At 40.6% G+C, this 24783-nt stretch overlaps 1 pseudogene across 1 annotated transcript in view; it reads left to right on the top strand.

Moving 5' to 3' along the window:
- Positions 1-23148, top strand: part of LOC308609642 (ubiquitin-like modifier-activating enzyme 1) — a 60233-nt pseudogene extending 37085 nt beyond the window's left edge. Inside the window, exons 3-21 of the transcript in view lie at positions 896-1030; positions 5562-5659; positions 5746-5892; positions 6016-6191; positions 6311-6415; positions 6506-6586; positions 6917-7072; positions 9512-9678; positions 9801-9997; positions 11626-11690; positions 11912-12107; positions 12769-12830; positions 12953-13139; positions 14773-14859; positions 15275-15367; positions 15491-15672; positions 15959-16060; positions 16165-16237; positions 23048-23148. The product of the transcript in view is annotated as a ubiquitin-like modifier-activating enzyme 1 (transcript). The remainder of the gene's footprint in view (positions 1-895; positions 1031-5561; positions 5660-5745; positions 5893-6015; positions 6192-6310; positions 6416-6505; positions 6587-6916; positions 7073-9511; positions 9679-9800; positions 9998-11625; positions 11691-11911; positions 12108-12768; positions 12831-12952; positions 13140-14772; positions 14860-15274; positions 15368-15490; positions 15673-15958; positions 16061-16164; positions 16238-23047) is intronic.
- The last annotated feature ends 1635 nt before the right edge of the window (positions 23149-24783 follow it).

Raw genomic sequence — 24783 nt, 5'->3', positions numbered from 1 at the left:
CAAAAATAAGATGACTATATGTGAGTGGGTTTATCTCTGGGCTTTCTATACTGTTACATTGATGTATATTTCTGTTTTTCTGTCAGTACCATACTGTGTTGAGGACTGTAACTTTGTAGTATAGTCTGAAGTGCAGGAGCCTGATTCATCCAGATCCGTTTTTCTTTCTCAAGTTTGTTTTCGTTATTCGGTGTCTTTTTTTTCCATACACATTGTGCAATATTTTCTTCTGATTCCCTGGAAAATGCGATTGCTAGTTTGATAGGCATTGCATTGAATCTGTAGATTGATTTGGGTAATATAGTCATTTTTACAATGTTGATTCTTCCAACCCAAGGACATGGCATATCTCTCCATCTGTATCACCTTTCATTTCTTTCATCAGCATCTTATAGTGTTCTGCATACAACTCTTTTCTCTCCCCGGGTATGTTTATTCCTATTCTTTTTGTTGCAATGGTAAATAAGAGTGTTTCATGAGTCAAGAGGAGTTCAAGTTGTCTAAAAGCCTACATGTCATTTGTAGAAAGGATCTAAACTTCAGGTATACCCTGAGGTATGTCTTTGCATCTATGGCCCATGGTGCCATTTAGGGGATGTCTATTCTGGAGGGGACCTATAGAGGTGGTGTTTAGGGACTGAGGGGAGGGATTTGGATGTCTCTTTGGGGGCATATCATTTTGCTCCAGGGCTTAGGAATATTTGGCAGATGGTCATTGGTGGTCATGTTTCGATAGCACATGGTATTTGCAATGTTCTCCAAAGGGAGGTGGATTTGGGTAAAATTGGAGATTTCTAATCAAGGCAGGATTTGAGGAATATTGTTTAAGTAAGGGTCCTAGTACAAGTGTTGGGATCTTGCCAGAATGACTTTTGTGACCCAAGTTCCATTATAGGGTCCTCCAAGCATTTGGAGATCTGTGTCAATAAGATTCGATTCATCGGAAATCACTTTTCTCGTAAAGATAGTCTTCAAATCAGGCTAAGAAAGGATACTGGAGATAGTCAACTGGGATCTGGAGAGAAACAGGGTACCATTAGGACTTCATTTTCTATAGTTTTACTACCATTCATGAACATATGGCGCCCTTCTTGTCAGGAATGGAGAAAGAACAGTTGTGCTGCTGGGACACAGATATTATCATGCAAAATTACATGCATTGGTTATTCATGAGGGAAAGTATAGTCCCAATTTAGAGAGGCTCTACTTAGGACAGATGTACATCTATCATGAAGAGTATGGCCTTTGCTCATTCATGTACATAAACTATGTATAATTTTCCCTAACGGGTTACAGAGTTGTGAGCCTTGTGTCTAGCGAAGAAGTACATACTTCTGTATATGAGGAAGGGAAAGCCTTCTGGTCCAGTATGTCAGTTACCTGCAAAGTTTCTAAATGAAAAATCCAGCATTGTTCTCTCCCAGCTGTGTGATCACAGGCAATTTCTTTTCAGCATCCATTGGTGGTATGAAGGTGATGATAAGAAGAACAGCAAATACTTACATGATCTTTACAGTGTGGTGAATGTAAGTCTTTATCAGGTGTCATAATACACCAGGTAATTTAATAGTATTCCAGCTACTAATGTTAATTAGGTAGGATGTACTGTGTGTCACACTCTTTTTTATGCCCTTTATTCATATTTAGTCCTTTAAACTCTACCAATGGGGAAAGTTACAATCATTATCCTCATTTTATAGATGGCCCAGAGAAGTGAGGTCCCTGTCTTCAGGTCACACAGCTGATAATCATGGAAAGAATTACTGTAAGGGTCCAACACTTCTCTTGTGCCAACTGCGGGCTGGAACACGAAAGGATCATTGTTTCTTCCTCAGAAAGGACAGCTAATGAGTTATGTCAGAAGATGATAGTGTAAGGCCCTCCAAAAATTCTTTACATTACAAACCTACAAAGTTGTCAGACTCAACTTTTTCAGAACTCTGGAAATTGACAAAATTTCACGGGAACTAGGGAAGTATTTACGTGTTTAAAAATGACTGAATCTTGGTAAGATCAGCAAGCTCTAGAGACTTTAAATGGTCACAATCCCATCCTCCTTTTTTCCAGCATAATAATAGTACATATTGAAAGAGTATGCATTCCTTTTGCATCCGAGTAGCCACCAGAAGGAGAAGAACAAAGTGAGAATTCTTTCAGAACCTCATCTCCAAAGATTTATCATTATCTGATGTGACTGAGATGTTCCTTGGAATTCTGCGTTTGCAAGACTGTCTATATTTGACATAATTTGGAGGTCACCCAGTGCAGATGTACTTTAACCTGGGGAGTTGTCAAAATAATTATGGGGGCAGAAAGAAAGTTTTAAGAATTAATGCCAAGAAACATCCCAAATTTGATGCAAAACATCATTATACAGATTCGCTCAGCTAAACAAACTCAAGGCAGGTTAAACTCAAAGAGATCCATAGCAACACATATCATAAACTACTGAAAGCCAAAAACCAAGAGAGAATTGTGAAAGCACTGTGTAGCAACCCATGACATGTAAGAGATTCTCAATTAAGCCAAAAAAAAAAAAAGACTACTTATCAGACAACATGCAGGGCAGAAAACACTTCGATACATTCATAGTGCTAAAAGAAAAAAAAACAAAAACTGTCAACCAAGAATTTTATATGCAGCAAGACCATCTTTTGAAACTGAGGACAGGATTAGGACAATTCCAGATAAGCACAAAACGGAGAGGATTTATTGCTAACTATCTGCCCTACAAGATGAGATAATTCTTGGAGAGAGTACAAACTAAAATGAAAGACACTTTGATGATAACTCAAATCCAGAGAAAGAAAGAACATCAGTAAAAGTAATTATATAGGTAAATATAGAGGATAATTTAAACGATTTTTTTGTTTGTATGATTGTAGTCTGAATAATAGTCCCCCAATATGCCCACATTTTAATCCCCAGGACATGTATGTTATTTTATGCAGAAAACTTTGCATATATGATTATATTAGAGTCTTCAGATGGGAAATTTTCTTGGGTTACCTTGGGTGGATCTAATCAAAATGCTTCTTATAAGAGGAATGAAGGAGATGTCGGTGACAGAGGACAAGTTAATGTGATGACAGAAGTAGATAATGAACTGATGTATTTGAAGGTAGTAGAAGGGGTTACTAGACTAGGAATACTAGCAACCACTAAGCAAAAAAAAAAAAAAAAAAAAAAAGGGCAAGGAAATACATTCTCCCAGCAGAGTCTCCAGATGGACCCAATCCTGCCAACATATTGACTTTAGCCCAGTAAAATGGATTTGGGACTTGTAACATGTAGTATTTTAAGAGAACAATTTGTAAAGTTTTAAGCAATTGAATTCCTGAAAATGTGTTAAAGCAACAATAGTAAACAAATGCAGTTACTTTTTTCTCTTACCTGATTTAAAGCATTACTCCACAGGAAAAAAAAATTAATTGGTGCTGATGTAAAAAGTGTATAAAGATGTAATTTATGATAAGAACAACACAAGAAAAAGGATAAACTAGATAAAAGAAAAAATTCATATTTTGAAATTAAGTTGGTATTAATGTGAACTTGGTTGGTAGAAACTGTCAGTTTACTTTATAACAACCTAATTCCAGAGCAACAACTAATAAAATGGCTCTAAAATGTATATAGTAAAAGAAATAACAAATAACCATAAAAGTGGTACACTAGAAGATGTCCAATTAAAAAGCAGATTGTCAGTATGGATTTTTTAAAAACATGACCACCTATATGTTGTTAAAGAGACAAATCTTAGTGTGAAACAAATAGATTTTAAGTAAAATGTTGCAAAGATAAGTCTCATGCCAAGAAAACTCGAAAGAGAGTTATAGTGACTATACTAACAACAGACAAAAAAGATTTTAAATAAAAAAATGAGACAAAGGACAGTATATATTACTGTATTATTATATTAGATTAATAATATATTATTGATAAAAGGGTAAATCTGTTGAAATACACAAGAATTATAAACAAATGCTCACCTAACAAAAAAGTTCCAGATACCTGAATCAAAAACTTACAAAATTTGAGAGAGAGATAAATAGGTTCAACAGCATATCCAAATGAATGACAAAACATATGATCACCAAGGGAAGAGAAGACCTAAACAAAACTATGATATAAACCGAGTGCACTTAACAGACATGTACACAACATTCGTCCCAAGAACAGAAGAATACAATTTCCTTTCACTTGAACTAGGAATGTTCTCCAGGATAGACTTCACGTTAGGCCATAAAACAAGTGTCAATAATTTAAATCACACCAAATTGTTCTCTGACCACAAAGGAAAGAATAATGGGCATCAGTAATAGGAGGAACTTGTGAAAACTTGTAAATATGTGGAAATTAAACAATGCATTCCTAAGTAATAAAAGAGTCAAACAGTGTCCAAGAGATATTAGAAAATACTCTGAAGTGAATGAAAATGTAAACACAACATACCAAAACATGGGATTCGGCAAAAACAGAGCACAGAGGAATATATATATATATAATACATTATAGACATTTGTATAGTTTTCTCCATGTCTCTTCTGCAGTTTATTAAATATTTATTAAATATAGGTTTATAGTTTTATGAAATTGGGAAAATTTCTGCCCACATGTTTTTTGAAAATATTACTTTCGGAGCTCACTGCCATATCATTATCTCTTTCCAGAACTCCAATTACATGAGTATTAAGGCACTTGACTTGTTTGACTTTCCCCACACACACACACCTTTTGTATTTTGCATAGTTTCTTCTACTTTGTTAAACTTCCTAATTTTTTCTTCTGTGTTAATTTGTTAATCACATCTGTTATGTAAAATCACAGGTCAAGAACATTAAAACATCTATTATAAATGTATTTCACATGTCAAAGAAATTCCCAAGAAAGGGGTGGGCCAAAAGAGTTTTTGAAGAAATAATGGACAAAAAATTTACAAATTTAATGAAAACTAAAGCCACAGATGTTGCTGGTAAGTTTCTGGTAAGTGTTGATGGATGGAAGGTAATTGTGAATGTTAGCGTTTTGGAGTTGTGTTTTGTGTTCCTTTAATATATTTGAGTCTGTTCTAGAGAAATTATGTAGTTGCCATCTGATCCTTTCAGGCCTTACTTCTTTTTCTCTAGACTGGCATTTAGGCATAGAATACCTGTGTTGTCTGAAGAAATCAGCATTGTGTTTTCGTTTTTGATTTTGTTTTATGATGTACGATACATAATTTTTATTTCTTAATTGAAGTATAGTTGATTTAAAATTAGTTACTTTTTGCTTTACAGCAAAGTAACTCAGTTATCTATATATACATTCTTTTTCATATACTATTCCATGATGGTTTATCTCAGGATACTGAATAGATTTCTGTGTGCTCTACAGTAGGACCCTGTTGTTTACCCATTCTATATATAATAGCTTATATCTGTTAACTCCAAACTCCCACTGTATGGGGGAGGGTGTTAGGTGAGGAAGAAGGTGGGAGGTTTTCATATTCCTGTTTTGATAGTGCTGTTGATCTTGGGAGGGAATGAATTGACAGATAACCCTTCATTCTTTTCATCCCCCAGGTCCCTACACCTTTAGTATCTGTGATACCTCCAATTTCTCTGACTACATCTGTGGAGGCATTGTCAGTCAAGTCAAAGTAACTAAGAGGATAAGCTTTGTGACTATGAGCAGGAGGGTGTGTTGTAGGGTTCCAGGCATCTCCACGATTTTACTTTTTTGGTTCTGATATCTTGTTCTTCACAGAAAACCTTGCCTACTTCACAGGCAGAGCCGGACTTTGTGATAACAAATTTTGTCAAGTATTCTCGCCCTCCTCAGCTACAAATTGGCTTCCAGGTCCTGCACCAGTTCCGTGCCCAGCATGGTCAGCCCTCTCGGCCCCACAATGAGGTAGATGGGTGGGCAAGCCAACCAGGTCCTTGAACCAAATCTGCTCTATGCCTTTTCATCTACTTAGTTTTTCTACCTCTCCCTCTCCCCACAGTGGTGTGATTGTTCTTTTACTCCTTCCAGGAGGATGCAACAGAACTGGTGACCCTAGCACAGGCTTGAATTCTCAAGCTCTGCCAGCAGTGCAGCAAAACAGTCTGGATGAAGACCTCATCCAGAAGCCGGCTTATATGGCCCCTGGGGATCTGGCACCCATCAACTCCTTCACTGGTTGTGTGGCTGCCCAGGAGTTTATGAAGGTCAGCGTGAGTGGAGACGGACAGTGCTGGGCCTGGGCCAGGTTCCTTTCCAGCCCTGCTGCTTGCTTTCCAGCTCTGATTAACCAGCGATCACATTCTCTTTCTAACCGACTCCTCAGGGCTGCTCTGGAAAGTTTATGCCTGTTATACAGTAGCTGTACTTTGATGCCATTGAGTGTCTCCCTGTGGAAAAAGAGGCCTTTACAGAGGACACGTGCCTTCCAGTATGTGATTTGGGCCCATGGAGAAGACATTATTGTGGATCTTTTTAACGTGGCTTTTCCCTAACCCTCTCTTCCCTTCACATGACTCAGTGCCAGAACCATTATGATGGGCAGGTGGCTGTATTTGGCTCTGACCTGCAAGAGAAGCTGGGTAAGCAGAGATACTTCTTGGTGAGAGAACCTTGTGGTCAAAAGCTACCTTTAGGTCCCCTAGGCTCTGGCCACCTCTTCTGGAGTCTCCTCGTGGTGTACAAGGGATGGTGTTGGCTTGTACCCTCATCTCATCCCTCTTCCATTTTCTTCGCACCAGGTCCTTTATATCCCGGTCTTGTGCCTCTTTCCTTAGAGGACCATGGATTTTTATGGCACTGTGACTTAAATATGCAGTCATAGATCCTCTTACACTCTCTTGCCATCTGCAGGGGTAGTGAGGACTGAGGAGTGGTTTTGTTACCCAGTGACCCTAACCATCTTGTGTCTCTCTTCTTGGCCACCTCCCAGGTGGGTGCAGGGGCCGTTGGCTGTGAGCTACTCAAGACCTTTGCCATGACTGGGCTAGGCTGTGGGGAGGGTGTGGCAATCACCATTACAGACATGGACACCATAGTAAAATCCAATCTGAATCGACAGTTTCTCTTCCAACCTTGGGATATCAAGGTGAGTGGAATGGATATGGTATGTGGTTCAGCTTTGTTTTTCACTTTTCTCCTGTCTTTTTCTGGTTATCTGTCTTATTGCCTTTGGACTTTTTTTTTTTTTTTTTTGGTATGCGGGCCTCACACTGTTGTGGCCTCTGCCATTGTGGAGCGCAGGCTCTGGACCTTCAGGACCAGCGGCCATCGATCATGGGCACAGACGCTCCACGGAATGTGGGATCTTCCTGGATGAGGGAACGAACCCATGTCCCCGAAACGGCAGGTGGACTCTCAAGCACTGTGTCACCAGGGAAGCCCACCTTAGGACTTTTTTGTTTGTCTCTTTCCTTCAGTTCTTACCTTATTTCTTTTCTCTACCACTCACTCTTTCTTCCAGGAGATATTTATTGAAAACTTATTACATCTTTCTTTTGTGAGTTTAAACCTGTCCTCAGCCATCTTTTTTTTTTTCTTTGGTTTTTGGTTACGGCTAATGTTGAAGTCTGGAAGCTAGATTATAGAGGGATCTATCTGGGGCGTCTCTGTAAAGTTCAGTGTTATTTTGCCTGCCCAGTGTTTATCTTTCCTTTCAATTTATCATGCAAATACTAGGTACTACTTAAGTAGTTAGAATATATAAGATAGCAAATGAAAGGTTTCTGCTTTTGTCTAGTGAGAAGACATAGTAAATGAGAGATTCTCTAATGCAGTGGAGGTTGGCAGCACTCTTTCCTCAAGTCCAAAAGATCACAACTCTTTTAAGAATACTAAGACATTATGTCCTTTTTATCCTCATTTTATCAGGTGAAAGGGTAATTTTCCACTCTGTTCTAGGAGGCTGTCCATAACCCAAAAACACAGTATTTTCCAAATGACCAGACCAATTCATGATGATACAGAACTGTGCATTAACTAAAGAGCCATTCAAAATACAGAGAAAGACAGTGGGTATTGATGTGGATCAGTATTTTACCTTTCAACTAAACTTTAAAGAAATATCGCTTGTCAAGTTTTGATATATATATAATTTTAAATATCAACAGTCATCTGAAAATGTTATTGATTTTTTTTTTTCTGTGAGGCTGGATATCCCTGACATCTTTCAAGCAAAACATGTAATACATTAAAGTCAGTAAATAACGAAAATTCAGCTATCTTCTAAGACATTATATAAGTAAAATTTGTAAAACTGTAAATACAGATTGACTCCTGTCATTAACGCTTTGTATTGGAGTTTCTTTCATAGTGTTTGTAGTATATAATGGAATTATTCCATATATATTAATTAATTAATTTATTTATTTTTGGCTGTGTTGGGGCTTCCTTTCTATGTGAGGTCTTTCTCTAGTTGTGGTAAGCGGGGACCATGCTTCATCGCAGTGCACGGGCCTCTCACTAGTGCAGCCTGTCTTTTTGTGGAGCACAGGTTCCAGACGCGCAGGCTCAGTAGTTGTGGCTCTGGCCTAGTTGCTCCGTTGCATGTGGGATCTTCCAAGACCAGGGCTCAAAAACATTTCCTCTGCATTAGCAGGGAGATTCTAAACCACTGTGCCACCAGGGAAGCCCCTCCAATTTTAAATGGAGTAATAATATTTTAAAATGTTCTCAGATTAAATATCAAACGTAGGAAATCCTGATAGCTGTGCATCAGATAAAAAAGAAACCACAAACTTTGTTTTAACTTCATTTTGGACAACTGCTAGAGCAAATAATAAATACAATAGCACTGTATGTGGTTAGAACATAACAAGGTGAAACATACTGTGTAGGGGCAAGAATGAAAATCAAGATATAGAACTGGAAGTGCCATGAGAGGGTGGTTTGCAGTGTGGTAAAGGAAATCCACATTGGAAAGGTGGTATAACCGCAGAGAATTAAAGATGGTATACGAGAACAGGAAGAAATCTCAGGGAAGAGTATGCCAGGTGAAGTTAACAGTGTGAGCAAAACCCTGAGTTTGGAATATGACTGCTATGTTTAAGGAGTAGAGACAGAGATAGATCATGGTAAGAGAGAAGGTTGTCAAAGGAATAGGGACCAGCTCATTTCACCCTTAGTGAAAGTGGGAATCAATAGAGGGCTTTGCGGAGAGGAATGTGATCTGACTTGGACTTTCAGAGGATCCTTTTTGTTTTTGTAAGTTCAGAGGACCTTGGTTTTCTTTGCGTGAATGCATTCCAACTCGGGGTGCTAGTAACGAAAAACAGTGGATGTTCGGTAGACAAAAGAACAGATACTCAACCCATTGTCTCCTATTGTATCACTGTTTTCCTTTTTTATTCACGCCATTCCTCATTTGTCCCAGCCCAAGCTGTGTGGCATTTGTCATAGACCACAGAGCCTCCTGACCTCAGAGCCTAGGTCTTGTGCATCATTACTTAAATCAGTTTTCAGAACAGCTCTGTAAAGTTTTGTTGGGTGATTATGTGAATGACAGTTCTGTTTCTCCATCACTACCCAGAAATTGAAGTCTGATACAGATGCTGCAGCTGTGAACCAGATAAAAGCACACATCCGTGTGATGAGCCATCAGAACTGTGTGGGCCCTCACACAGAGCATGTGTATGATTGATAAATTCCTCCAAAACCTGGATGGTGTGGACAATGCCTCGGACAATGTGGATGCCCGTGAGTTTTGGGGATGGGTGAGGACGAGGCGAGAGTAATGTGTGTGTTTTAGGGAGTGTGTGTCACCGTGTCCTATCCTGATGTTATTTTCCCCACCCTCACCTGCTGCAACTTTCTCACAGGCACGTATATGGACTGCTGCTGTGTGTTGTACCGAAAGCCTCTTCTGGAGTCAGGCACACTGGGTACCAAGGGTAATGTGTAAGGGTTTATCCCCTTCCTGACAGAGTCATACAGCTCCAGCCAGGACCCTCCTGACAAGTCCATCCCCAGGTGCACACTGAAGAACTTCCCGAATGTCATCGAGCACACTTTGCAGGTGATCAGCCTTGCAGGGAGAAAGAGGTGGAACAGATATGTACTGGGACAGTGTCTCAGTTGCCAAACTCTTGTTATTCCGATGATGAAGCCTCAGTGTATGTAATATCTGCCCTCTCTTTAACTCTCCTTCACTCACTTTAAACCTAGGAGCCTAACGCTTTTCATAATGATTTCTTTAACTTGAAATTTTTATTTAGCAAGCATACAGGGAAGTATTATTTATACCATGTGAAATACTTTATGTGAGAAGTGTATATCTAAACGGTGAGGATATGTTTCTTTGTGTACAGGATACTATTTTGTCGTTGAACAAAATTAACTTAATATCATCTCTGCTAGTTATTTAGATATCTCTAATATTAAGTCCATATTTAGGAATAATTTTCTAATTGTTTCCCAAAATATGTTTAATAGTTTGTCAGCATAGTTGGGTTTATATAGTACACATACATACAAAAGAGCATAACTCTCATGTACATTGACAAAGTAAAAGCACCCCATTAACTGGTCCTCAGAACTTGGCCCTAATTACAGTCCCCTTTCAAACCACAAATAACCATCCTTTTATCAAAATGATTCTTAACCCAGTCTTTGAGGCTATGTTTAGGAAGTATGGGAACAGGAAGAAAATGAGCAGTAACAGTTCAGTCTGTCACTTTTCCTTCCAGAAGGGAAGAGTTTATACTTGTGGAGTCAGTTCAGTATGTGTCTTTCTCCCTTTCCATGCATCCCATGTTGGTGTGTGTGTGTGTGTGTGTGTGTGTAGATACAGAGAGACGGAGAAAGAGATGTGTTTGTGTGTGTGTGTTCATTTCTATACATATAAATCCTCTCCTAGGTTATGGTTCTATTATTGTGTTTCTCTCTACCCAGTATGCAGAAAGGCCAATAAAAAGGATTTTAAAACTAATATACTATGTGCCCTTGGACTTAACCACTTCATGCTTCAGATTCCTTATCTGTAAAATTGGAATGACTGTAGTAACTCTCACAGGAATTCAGAAAAACATGTATACTTAATATGCCCTTGTGACTTTCAAACTAAGCTTTAAATGTGTACATGTTTGCTTATTTCTTATTAACTCCCTGAGGTGTAGTTTTACTGTTACAGTGTTTGTCTTTAAAATGAGGAAACACAAGTAAAGATATACCTGATTGTCACAAGACTGTGGCACAGCTGGCCTTGAACCTGGATTTCGAGCATCAAGGTGCTCCAGATCACTTCACCAGTGACTATTTATCGACCTCCGAATTCACAGGGGTCAAACCTCTATCTTACTTTCTTCCCAGTCCCCAGAACCTGCATAGAGATCGTTCATGTTTTATTCTTGGTGTGAAATTTTTCTTGAATTGATGCATGACATACCTAGGGTAATGTGTACATCTTAATAAATTCTGCATGAATGTACACTTGTGTGTAAACCTCTTCCCAGATTAAGATCATAGGTTTTTACATTGAAGTGGTGAGGGCTTGACAAGTTTGACGAGACAGATTGGGAGGGTTTTCTTCCTCTGTTCTGCCATAACAGCCATGCTCTTCCTATTTGCTGTATTTCCTGATGGTGGTCCTAAGGCCTTCAGAAACTTATTTGTTTCCCATAACCCACGTAGTGTTGATTTGCTCTGTCTGCCGTGGATGAGTTTGAAGGTCTCTTCAAGCAGCCAGCAGAAAACGTCAACCAGTACCTAATGTGAGTAATTCTGTCCAAATCCTCGCTCACCGTGTCTGCTGCCTGTCAGTCAAAGCATTCTGTAACCAGTGTAACACTTAGGACCTGGTCTACTTTTCAAATAATCTAATGATTCCTTGGGCCTTATACATTTGGGAGTCAGCACTGACTTTTCATGCTGTTAAGCTCCCTCTGGGATCACTGTGTAACTCTGAGTTTGTGTCCTCTCTAATTCTTGATAGGGATTCAAAGTTTGTGGAGCAAACACTGCACCTGGCAGGCATCCAAACCCTAGAGGTGCTGCAGGCTGTGCAGCTCAGCCTGGTGCTTCAGCGGCCACATACATGGGCTGACTGTGTGACGTGGGCTTACTAGCACTGGCACAACCAGTGCTCCAACAACATCAGACAGCTGCTGCACAGCTTTCCTCCGAACCAGGTATTACACTCTTCTGGGCTCCATTTGTCAGAATAGGCTTACTGGAAGCAGTTTGTTACACGCTTTTGACATGGTTCATTGCAGTTCATCCATTTGTGGCAAGACCACCAAGTCCCAGAGATCTCATTAAATGATTAAGTGAGTGATTTTTGAAGTCAAAGACCTGTTCCTCCCAACCTCTCTCCTCTACCTGCCCAGCCCTGTTCTCTCAAGCAACATACTTGGTACCTATTTCCCTTAGATATGACATGAGTCATTCCAGATTCCCTGTCAGGGCTATAGAGATTGTAGAAGAGAAATTTTTGTGTTAAGAGCACAGGACCTAGGTGGCTTCAAGTCTCAACTGCATTTGATATTGGGACTAATCATGTATTTTCTCTCTGTGCCTTAGTAGCCTCATGTAGGAAGTTGGAATAATGGTGACCTAATTTCATGAGAGTTCTATGAGGGTTGATTTATATTTACTAAGTTAATAAGTTAAATATGTTACTACACGACTGGCAATCCATAAAAGTTTCATAAATAGCTCTGTGTCTGGCACAAAGGGAGTGCCCAGCGATATACTAATTTGGGACTTCCGGGCTTGAAAATGAGGAGTCACAATTATGAGAAAGACCTCTCCTCTCAGGTCCCACTCTCCCACATCTTTCTGTTTTCCTAGCTTACAAGCTCAGGAGCCCCTTTCTGGTCTGTGCACAGCCGCTCATCTTTGATGTCAGCAATGAAGTCTCCTCCCTCAGGTCTCCTACAGTCGGGTCAAATGTGGGTACGTGGATGGGAAGGAGGCTGCAGCTCCTTAGGTGAGTACTGATATGCTTACCCCTCCATACCTTGCCTTCTCTTAGCCCCTGCATCTGGACTAGGTGATAGCTGCTGCCAACCTGTTTGCCCAGGCCTATGGGCTGAGGGGCTCTCAGGACCGAGCTTCTGTGATCATACTCATTCAGTCTGTGCAGGCCCTTGAGTTCACCCCGAAGTCTGGTGTCAAGATCCATGTTTCTGACCAGGAGCTGCAGACCACTTCGTGTGTTGGTGAGGATGTTTATCTAGTTGGCCTAGAGCTAGCATCCTACTTATCACCTACCTATGCAAGCCTCCCCTGTACTTGTGTTTTGCCACTGGCTCTGCTCTGAGATCTCAGGCCTGAGATTAATCCACACTGTCCTTTGGTCCTTGCTTCTTCCAATTTAAAATAAGGTTGGTTGGTTGAGGCAAGTTCTCTGATGCCCTACTACTTTGTTCTTCCCACTGTTTCTCCCTCAGGTGCACCAGTTGTCCAGCTCTTTTCTGTGTGTATGTTTGCTTTGTTTTGTTCTTTCTCTGTTTCTTTTTGTGTCCATATGCAGGGACAAATGGATATGATCTTTACCAGTAGGCTCTCTGCCTTGATTTCTTCCTTGATTCATTTCATTATAGATCTCCTCATCCACCTCCCCCCTTCTTTGGTATGCCTGTTTACCCTATTGTTATTTATTTATTTACTGATTTATTTATTTATTTAGGCTGTGTTGGGTCTTCGTTTCTGTGTGAGGGCTTTCACTTCTTGTGGCTCACGGGCCTACTTGCTCTGTGGCATGTGGGATCTTCCCAGACCAGGGCTCGAACCCCTGTCCCCTGCCCTGGCAGGCATATTTTCAACCACTGGGCCACCAGGGAAGGCCTAACCTATTTTTAACCTCCATATATCTTTCCTCATCTCCCTATCTAGATAGCCCTCCTCATCTCCCCATCTCTAACTACCCCCCAACTCAAATTTCCCCCCCTCTACCGTATTCTGTCTCATGCTCTGTAAGTCTTCCTCTACATTTCATCTTCTTTGTATATATCCTTCAATTTCTTCCTCTGTATATCTCTCCCCTCCTGATGTATGCCCCGCATTTCCCTTCCTAAATAACTACTCTCTTTATTTATCTCCCTACGTGTCTCCCTTTCAGGTGTTTTGAACTTTCCCATTCTCTGAACGTTCTCATAATCTTCACATTTATCCTCCTTGGTCTCCCTCTTCAGATTTTTTTCACGTCTCTCCCATTTCATATTACTCTCTTCTTTGCTGTCTGTACACTTTCCCCCTATGTTCCTTTCTGTATCTCTTATCCCTCTGTCTCTTGTTTTCCCTCGTATCTTCCTTCATGTCTCCCCATCTCTCTCTATGTCTTTCTCTTGAAGTATGTTCTCATTGACTCCCTTTTTTTTTTTTAATTGTGGTAAGAAACACAAAGGATTTACCATCTTTAAATATAGTAGACTTCCAGTTTGGAAGGCTTACTATTTAATGGAATGGATTTTAAGGCTTAATATTTCATTGGATGGATAGATCACATTTTTCTGTCCACTCATTCAGCAGTGAACAACTTCTGTGCTTTCACCTCTTATCTGTCATGATTAATGCTGCTGTCTATATCCTTTCTTAGTGGCTTTACCTGTTGCCCTCAGTGTCTCTACATATCTCCATGTCCCACACACCTGTCTACCATTTTCTTTTCTGACATGTTTTCTGCCCTATCTTTCCCCCTTCTTTTCTCTTTCCCATGATGTCTCTCCTTTTCAAATCCTTTATCTGCCTGAACATCTCTGCCCCACCCTGGATTCCTGCTGGCACCTCAGACCGTGAACAGGGATTTAACATGTATCTAAGGACTAACGTGTACTTCCTCCCTTTCCGCAGTGGATAATCACCTGCAGGAGCTCAAGCCATGCTGACCAACCAGAGAGCCTCCCTGGGTTCAAGATCTACCCCATCAACTTTCAGAAGGTGCTGTGATGGGGACCTCAACCGTGTATGAGAAATGGCTGAGCCACCCTAAGCTTTTTTGGGGATTACAGGCCTGACTCTAATTATGTTGTTGTTGTTGTTGTTGTTGTTTTCGGTACGTGGCTTTCTCTCTCTTGTGGGCTCTCCCATTACTGAGCACAGGCGCCGGATGTGAAGGCTCAGCAAACATGGCTCCTGTGCCCAGCCGCTCCCTGGCATGTGGGATCTTCCCCGACTGGTGCACGGACCCGTTTCTCCTGCATCGGATGACCCAAGTATCTTTTGTGGTCTGGGATAGTATTTGGCTGGTCTGGCAGGTAACTGAGGTGAATATACCTCAGTTCCCAGTATCCAGGAAAACTTTTTCTCCTTAACTCTGTCTCTCCTGTTCTTCCTCTGTCTCCACTCACAACAGGATGATGACAGCAACTTTCATATGCATTTCATTGTGGCTGTATCGAGTCTCCGGGCAGAGAGCTATAACATTCCCCCTGCTGACCGGCATAAGATTACAATAGTCTATACCTAACCTTGCATCCTTTTCCAAGTTTAACTCTGCCACATTTGAAGTCTTCTGTAGACCTTGAACGTCTCTAACAACTACGTCTTCTCATCACCTTCTGTATTACAGATCAAGCTGATTGCAGGGAAGATCATTCCAGCCATAGCAGCTATAGTTGGCCTTGCAGGTCTGGAGCTGTACAAGGTAGTTCAGGGACACCAACAGCTTGAGTCCTATAAGAACAGCTTCATCAACTTGGCCCTTCCTTTTTTTTCCGTTTCTCTGAGCCCCTTGCCCCACACCATCACCAGGTAAGGGCTTGCTTTTATAGAAACCTTTGGTGTTGCCCATCAGTGATTGATGCTATGTGTGTGTGTGCATGCGTAGAAGTTGTGTGTATCTTATTTCGGTAGAACAGGCTCTAGTTTTCATCATACCTGGTGAGAGGCTTTTTTAATTTTGTGTATCCTTTGTTCATTGTTTGAACCTGTGCAAAGTAGGAATGGAACTGGCATGTTTGTGAAATAAAGAGGAGCGTATGATTAGGGCTTGCTCCCATTTTACTCTTTGTGCTTTACTCTGTGCTTTGTCCCATAATACTACAACCAGCAGTGGTCACTGTGGGATTGCTTTGAGGTACAGTGGCTGCAGCCTAATGGTGAAGAGATGCCCCTCAAGCAGTTCCTTGACTATTTTAAGGTAAGACCCTTTCACTCACTGCACCTGTGGTGGTGGTTGACCAGGTTACTGGTACTGTCCATCCCAGTGACCCTGTTGCCCATCCTCGTTTCCACCCTCTTCAGACAGAGTACAAGTTAGAGATCATCATGCTGTTCCAGGGTGTATCTATGTTCTACTCCTTTATCAAGACAGCAAGTAAGATCAAAGATCAACTCAGGCTTGAGTTGGGTCAGTGTGCAAACAGAAACAGGTCCTGCCTGGGTTGGGAAACATCAGCTAGCTATGCAACTCATCTTCACTGTTCTCTTAACTTTGTCTCTGTAAGTCTTTCCTCTCTGTTTACTTCACAGACTCTCTTTCTCCTCACCCCAGGATGTCAGCAATAGTGAAACGAGTATCAAAGCAAAAGCTGGGACACCACATTCAAGCACTGTTTCTTGAGCTGTGCTGCAACTAGAGCGGCAATGATTTGGATGTCCCCTATGTACGATACACCATTCGCTATTCCCTCTACACCCATCTACCTCATTCTCAGTCAAATCAATCTATTTCCATTTCTCTTATAGTTGTCGCAAATGCTGAGCCTTAAGTTCTTCTGAGGACTTTTTGTTGTTGCTGCTGCTTTCTACTGTTTGGAGATGGAATTCTTAATAAAGAGTTATTAATCCAAGTGTGTCATATCCTTCTTTTGTCAAAGGCCCATACCCTGTTGTCTGTGGGAAAGACCAGCCTTTCTTTAGCTCTGCAGGTTCAGGTGATAGTATGAAAGTCTCAGCCCCTCCCACCAGCATGGAATTTGCCTCACATCCAAGCTTATGAGAAAAGATTAAATCCACCTGTTCTGGTAAACCATTGGTTTGCTATATTTTCCTTTGTCCTCTCTGTTTAAAAAAGAAATAGAGGGGGAGTTCAGGAAGATGGCAGAAGAGTAAGTCACGGAGATCACCTTCCTCCCCACAGATACATCAGAAATACATCTACACGTGGAGCAACTCCTACAGAATACCTACTGAACGCTGGCAGAAGGCCTCAGGCCTCTCAAAAGGCCAGAAACTCCCCACGTACCTGTGTAGGGCAAAAGAAAAAAAAGAAAAAAACAGAGACAAAAGAATAGGGATGGGACCTGCACCAGTGGGAGGGAGCTGTGAAGGAGGAAAGGCTTCCATACACTAGGAGCCCCTTTGTGGGCGGAGACTGCTGGTGGTTGAGGGGTGTAGCTTTGCAACCACATAGGAGAGCACAGCAACGGGTGCGGAGGGCAAAGCAGAGAGGTTCCCACACAGAGTATCGGTGATGACTGGCACTCACCAGCCCAAGAGGCTGGTCTGCTCAATGGCCGGGGCATGCAGGAGCTGGGAGCTGAGACTCGGGCTTGGGTCAGAGCGCAAGGAGAGGACTGGAGTTGGCGGTGTGAGCACAGCTTGAAGGGGTTAGTGCAGCACGGCTAGCCGGGAGGGAGTCCGGGAAGAAGTCTGGAGCTTCCAGAGAGGCAAGAGACATTTTCTTCCCTCTTTGATTCCTGGTGCGCGAGGAGAGCGCTACTTAAAGGAGCTCCAGAGAAGGGTGCGAGTTGTGGCTATCAGCGTGACCCCAGAGATGGGCATGAGATGCTAAGGCTGCTGCTGCCACCACCTAGAATCCTGTGTAGAAGCACAGGTCCCTCCTCATGCCTCCGTGAACAGGAAGCAGAGCAGCCCGCCAGTGTCAGGGTCCCGAGATCCAGGGACAACTTCCCCAGGAGAATTAATTGTGCACCTCAGGCTGCTGCAAAGTCACGCCAGATTTGGACACCACAGGCCAGACCTGCATCCATATGCCTCCATCCCCACGGCCTGAGAGAGGCAGAGCCACTGAATCAGTGGCTCCTTTAACCCTGTCCTGTCTGAGCGAAGAACAGACACCCTCAGGCAAGCTACATGCAGAGGCAGGGCCAAATTCATAGCGGAAACACAGGAGCTGTGCGAGCAAAGAAGAGAAAGGGGGGCTTCTCTGGTGGCACAATCATTGAGAATCCGCCTGCTAATGCAGGTAACACGGGTTAGAGCCCTGGTCTGGGAAGATCACACATGCCACGTGGAGCAACTAGGCCCGTGAGCCACAACTACTGACCCTGCACGTCTGGAGCCTATGCTCCACAACAAGAGAGGCCACGACAGTGAGAGGCCTGCACACTGTAATGAAGAGTGGCCACTGCTTGCCAAAACTAGATAAAGCCCTCACACAGAAATGAAAACCCAGTACAGTTAAAAATAAATAAATAAATGAAAGTACACTTAATTAAAAAATATATTTTTAAAAGATATTTCACACCAGGGTCAAAAACAAAAACAAACAACAAAACACAGACAACAAAAACAAAAAAAAGATAAAGGGAGATCTCTCCCAGCAGCCTCAGGAGCAGCGGACTAATTCTCCACAATCAACTTCATGTACCCTGCATCAGTGGAATACCTGAATAGACAATGGTTCATCCCATATTGACGGGTGGACTTTGTGAGCAAGATATATTATTTATTCCTCTTTTCCTCTTTTTGTGAGTGTGTATGTGTATGCTTCTGTGTGAGATTTTGTTTGTATAGCTTTGCTTTCACAATTTGTCGTATGGTTCTGTCTGTCAATTTTTTTTTACTTATAAAATATTTCTTTCCTTAATAATTATTTTTTATTTTTATTTTAATAACTTTTTAAATTTTATCTATCTTTTCTTTTTTCTTGCTTTCTTTCCTTCCTTCCTTCTTTCTTTCCTTCTTTCTACTTTTTCTCCCTTTTATTCTGAGCCATGTGGATGAAAGGCTCTTGGTGCTCCAGCCAGGAGTCTGTGCTGTGCCTCTGAGGTGGGGAAGCCAAATTCAGGACACTGGCCCACAAGAGACCTCCCAGCTGCACATAATATCAAATGGTGAAAATCTCCCAGAGATCTCCGTCTCAATGTCAAGACCCAGCTTCACTCAACAACCAACAAGCTATGGTGCTGGACACCATATGCCAAACAACTAGCAAGACAGGAACACAACACCACCCATTAGCAGAGAGGCTGCCTGAAATCATAATAAGGCCACAGACACCCTAGAACACAACACTAGACCTGGAAATTTTCACCAGAAAGACAAGATCCAACTGCATCCACCAGAACACAGGCACCAGAGTCCCCTCCACCAGGAAGCCTACACAACCCATTGAATGAACTTTAGCCACTGCAGACAGACACCAAAAACAATGGGAACTACGGACCTGCAGCCTGCAAAAAGGAGACCCCAAACACAGAAAGATGAGCAAAATGAGAAGACAGAAAAACACACAGCAGATGACGGAGCAAGGTAAAAACCCACCAGACCTAATAAATGAAGAGCAAATAGGCAGTCTACCTGAAAAAGAATTCAGAATAATGATAGTGAAGATGATCCAAAATCTGTGAAATAGAATAGAGAAAATGCAAGAAACATTTCACAAGACCTAGAACAAGTAAAGAAGAAACAAGTAATGATGAACAGCACAATAAATGAAACTAAAAATACTGTAGAATGGATCAGTAGCAGAATAACTGAGGCAGAAAAAATGGATAAGTGACCTGGAAGTAAAATAATGGAAATAAAACTGCAGAGCAGAATAAGGAGAAAAGAATGAAAAGAACTGCAGACAGTCTCACAGACCTCTTGGACAATATTAAATGCACCACATTCGAATCATATGTGTCCCAGAAGAAGAAGAGAAAACGAAAGGGACTGAGAAAATATTTGAAGAGATTATAGTTCAAAATATCCGTAATATGGGAAAGGAAAAATTTAATCAAATCCAGGAAGCACAGAGTCCCATGCAGGATAAATCCAAGGAGAAACACGCCAAGACACATATTAATCAAACTCTCAAAAATTAAATACAAAGAAAACATATTAAAAGCAGCAGGGGAAAACAAACAAACAAACAAACAACACAAAAGAGATTCCCCATAAGGTTAACAGTGGATCTTTCAGCAGAAACCCTGCAAGCCAGAAGGGAGTGGCAGGACATATTTAAAGTGATGAAGGAGAAAAATCTACAACCCAGATTACACTACCCAACAAGGATCTCATTCACATTTGATGGGGAAATTAAAAACTTTAACGACAAGCAAAAGCTGAGAGACTTCAGCACCACCAAACTAACTTTACAGCAAATGCTAAAGGAACTTTTCTAGGCAAGAAACACAAGAGAAGAAAAAGATCTACAAAAACAAATACAAAATAATTAAGAAGTGGGAAGGGGAACATACATATTGATAATTACTTTAAAGGTAAATGGGTTAAATGCTCCGACCAAAAGACACAGACAAGCTGAATGGATACAAATCCAAGACCCATATATATGCTGTGTACAAGAGACCCACTTCAGACCGAGGGACACATACAGAATGAAAGTGAGGGGATGGAAAATGGTATTCCATGCAAATGGAATTCAGAAGAAAGCTGGGGTAGCAATTCTCATATCAGAAAAAAATAGAATTTAAAATAAAGACTATTACAAGAGACAAAGAAGGACACTACATAATGATCAAGGGATCGATCCAAGAGGAAGATATGACAATTGTAAATATTTATGCACCCAACATAGGGGCACCTCAGTACATAAAACAAATACTAACAGCCATAAAAGGGGAAATCGACAATAACATATTCATAGTAGGGGACTTTAACACCCCACTTTCACCAATGGACAGATCATCCAAAATGAAAATAAATAAGGAAACACAAGCTTTATGTGATACATTAAAAAAGGTGGACCTAATTGATATTTATAGGGCATTCCATCCAAAAACAACAGAATACACATTTTTCTCAAATGCACATGGAACGTTCTCCAAGATAGATCATATCTTGGGTCACAAATCAAGCCTTGGTAAATTTAAGAAAATTGAAACTCTATCAAGTATCTTTTCCGACCACAATGCTATGAGACTAGATAGCAATTTCAGGAAAAGATCTGTAAAAAAATACAAACGCATGGAGGCTAAACAATACACTACTTAATAACGAAGTGATCACTGAAGAAATCAAAGAGGAAATCAAAAAATACCTAGCAACACATGACAATGGAGACATGACGACCAAAAACCTATGGGATGTAGCAAAAGCAGTTCTAAGAGGGAAGTTTATAGCAATACAATCCTACCTTAAGGAACAGGAAACATCTCAAATAAACAACCTAACCTTGCACCTAAAGCAATAAGAGAAAGAAGAACAAAAAACCCCCAAGGTTCGCAGAAGGAAAGATATCAAAAACATCAGATGAGTAATAAATGAAAAAGAAATGAAGGAAACAACAGCAAATATCAAGAAAACCAAAAGCTGGTTCTTTGTGAAGATAAACAAAATTGATAAACCATTAGCCAGATTCATCAAGAAAAAAAGGGAGAAGACTCAAATCAATAGAATTAGAAATGAAAAAGGAGAAGTAACAACTGACACTGCAGAAATACAAAAGATCATGAGAGATTGCTACAAGCAACTCTATGCCAATAAATTGGACAATCTGGAAGAAATGGAAAACTTCTTAGAAATGCACAACCTGCCAAGACTGAATCAGGAAGAAATAGAAAATATGAACAGACCAGTCACAAGCACTGAAATCGAAACTGTGATTAAACATCTTCCAACAAACAAAGCCCAAGACGAGACGGCTTCACAGGCGAACTCTATCAAACAACTAGTGAAGAGCTAACACCTATTCTTTTCAAAGTCTTCCAAAATATAGCAGAGGGAGGAACACTCCCAAACACATTTTAGGAGGCCAACATCACCGTGATACCAAAACCAGACAAGGATGTCACAAAGAAAGAAAACTACAGGCCAATGTCACTGATGAACATAGATGCAAAAATCCTCCACAAAATACTAGCAAAGAGAATGCAACAGCACATTAAAAGGATTCATTTAACCATTGATAAACAATGACATAGTTAATGACTATGCCTTGCATATTTTAGGTAAATATTAATACAGTGAACAAGGGAGTGCAAATATCTCAGTAAAGTAACTAATTTCATTTCCTTCAAATATGTATATTCAGAAATGGAATTGCTAGGTTATATGGTGGTACTGTTTTTACTATTTTGAGGAACATCCGAATTATTTTCCATAGTGGTTGTACTAAGTTACATTCCCACCAACAGTCTGTAAGTGTTCTCTTTTTTTCTACATGCTTGACTACACTTTTATGTCTTGTCTTTTTCATAATGACCACTATAAAATGTGTGAGTCGATATCTTTTTGTGGTTTTATGTTGCATTTCTCTTACTAGTGCAGAACTTGAGCAAATTTTCATGTGTCTGTTGGTCATTCATAGGTCTCCTATGAGAGGAATATATCTGCTAAAGTGTTCAGCCCACTTTTTAATTAGATTATTCAGCTTTTGTTTTAATTGTGTCCTTTTATGTTTGGACATTAGTCCCTTAGCTGTCATGTAGTTGGCAAATCTTTTCTCCCATTCCATAGAATTCCTATGCTTCCTGTTCCATTGCCTCTTTACTCTGTTCAAATATATGCACACACACACACATATATACACGTATACAGAAAAAAAAAAACTATAACCCCCACCTAACCATAACATTGTGGACAGTTCCCAGCTACCGGGATCTATTTACATCTGGCGCTGAAACTCTGCCCCAGAGAGGTGGGTGTAACTCCAACATCGCTAGGACCACAGGATGTGTCTCTAGACCCCTAACTACCTTAGATTGCTAGGTAAGGAGTACTCCAATCAAGGCACTTATGTTACTAAGAATGGAACCCACAAAGTCTGGCTCCTGTGACCAAGGGGTTTACTGGTGGGATAAGGGGATTATGATGCAAAGGGCGGGGCTCCAATCAGTCCCCATCTGGCATGCAGTACTCCTGGCTTGCTTCCTGGGGAAGGGAGCATCTGACCGTGCTGCTGTCTGGAGCTCTGATGTCACAGCCTCAAGCCCAGAAACATCCACGTCTGGGTGCTCTGGAGTGCCTTCCTGTCCTGTGTCCCTATGTGACAAAGGTCTGAGCACTGCCTGGGAAAACTCTTCTACGTGGGTACCAGAGGAATGTGACAGGAAAAGCAGTAACAACCCCAAAGTCCATCAGAGTAGAACGGGCTAACTGGGGTGTGTTCCTAAAAGGGAATACTACCCTCCACCCAAAAAGAGTGGATAACGGCTAGTCATCTCAGAAATATAAGGATGAGGGGGAGAAAAGTCAGCTCCAGAATACCCATTGTATATAACACATAAACTTCAAAATTAAGTAAGTATAATTTGGGGGTGTGCAGTGAAACTTTATACAAACTACAGAATTCAGAATTCGGGTTACAACTAGGTGGAAGGGGGTGGTGGGGCGGAGTGTCTGGAAGAAACATGGAGTGACCTTTCCAGGTGTCAGCAGTGCCGTTACTTACGATGGGGTGTGGGGTACACGAGTGTCTATTTTATTATGTCTTTCCTTTTACATCACTTATATACACTCTGATGTGTATGATTTATTTCACAAAAGTTTTAAGAGCCAGGTCTGTGCCAATCAGTGGTCTGAGAATCACTGTGGACATACACCATTCCCAGGTCACATATTTGTTTTTTAACTTGCTTGGGATGCCAACCTTAATTCACGCAGGAAGATAAAAACTTCCCTTAGTGGCTGCTTTCTAACTTTGTAAAGACTGAAAATTAAATCTGAGATGATGTAGTAAATTAAAACGATAGTGATGTTTTTAGATCAAATTGTATGTGTTAAAGTGTATTTGATGGCTCGTTTTTAACATTGAAGAGAATTTGGCATATTCATCTCAGATTAGTTTTGTTATTTCAATTAGAAACCTACTAAATAACTCAGTTTAGGATTAAATGGAAAATTTAAGAACATTGTATTAAATGATATTTATTTGTTTTATTATTATTATTTTTTGATGTGAGGAAAAGAAACCTCAGGTTTTCTGGTTTCTTTTTTTATATTGTGAATTTTATTTTACTTTTTTATACAGCAGGTTCTTATTAGTTATCCATTTTATACATATTAGTGTACGTATGTAAATGGTATTTTTAAAAGAACTAGAGATTCACCGTGTTTATGAGTTTATTAGATTCACTAGATCAGGTTAAATACTAGAAGAGGTGGCAATTAAAGGGCTTAAAAAGAAAATTAGGGAACAGTTCTCAGAGCTTTCTGAGATGCTCTTCCTGGGTTAGAATCCTCAAATTCGGCTCAAATAAAATTTTCCAATTTTTTCTTTAAAAAAGTTTAATTTAAAAAAATAAGATTTAATTTATAAATGCACTTAAAAAAAACAGTGATGCCCTTATGCCTTTTTATGGCAGTAGACTATAAAAAAAAGATCAGAATTAACTATTTCAGATACTTGCAATGACCAGGGTGGGTATTTGGTAAAGGAAGCAGCAGCAATGTTTTGTAGTTTTCTGGAGGACCAGGAAAAGAGGCCCGTGTGAGCGGGGACTGTGGGAAAATCCTCACAGAAAACCCATCCCTCTGACCAGAGGAACCCAAATAAGATGTCCCTGTGACCTGAATGGTGGCAGTGTGGTTTTTGTTTTGTGTTTTTTTAAATAATTTTTATGGGAGTATAGTTGATTTTAAATGTTGTGTTAGTTTTTGCTGTACAGCAAAACAAATCAGTTATACATCCACATTTATCCATTCTTTTTTAGATTCTTTTCCCATAGAGGCCGTTACAGACTAACAAGAAGCGTTCCCTGTGCTATACAGTAGGTCCTTACTAGTTACCTA

The sequence above is a fragment of the Mesoplodon bidens genome (assembly GCF_964165515.1).
Source record: "Mesoplodon bidens genome assembly, chromosome: Y".
NCBI classification, from domain to species: Eukaryota; Metazoa; Chordata; class Mammalia; order Artiodactyla; family Ziphiidae; genus Mesoplodon; species Mesoplodon bidens.
This window is presented reverse-complemented; position numbering and strand designations above follow the sequence as displayed.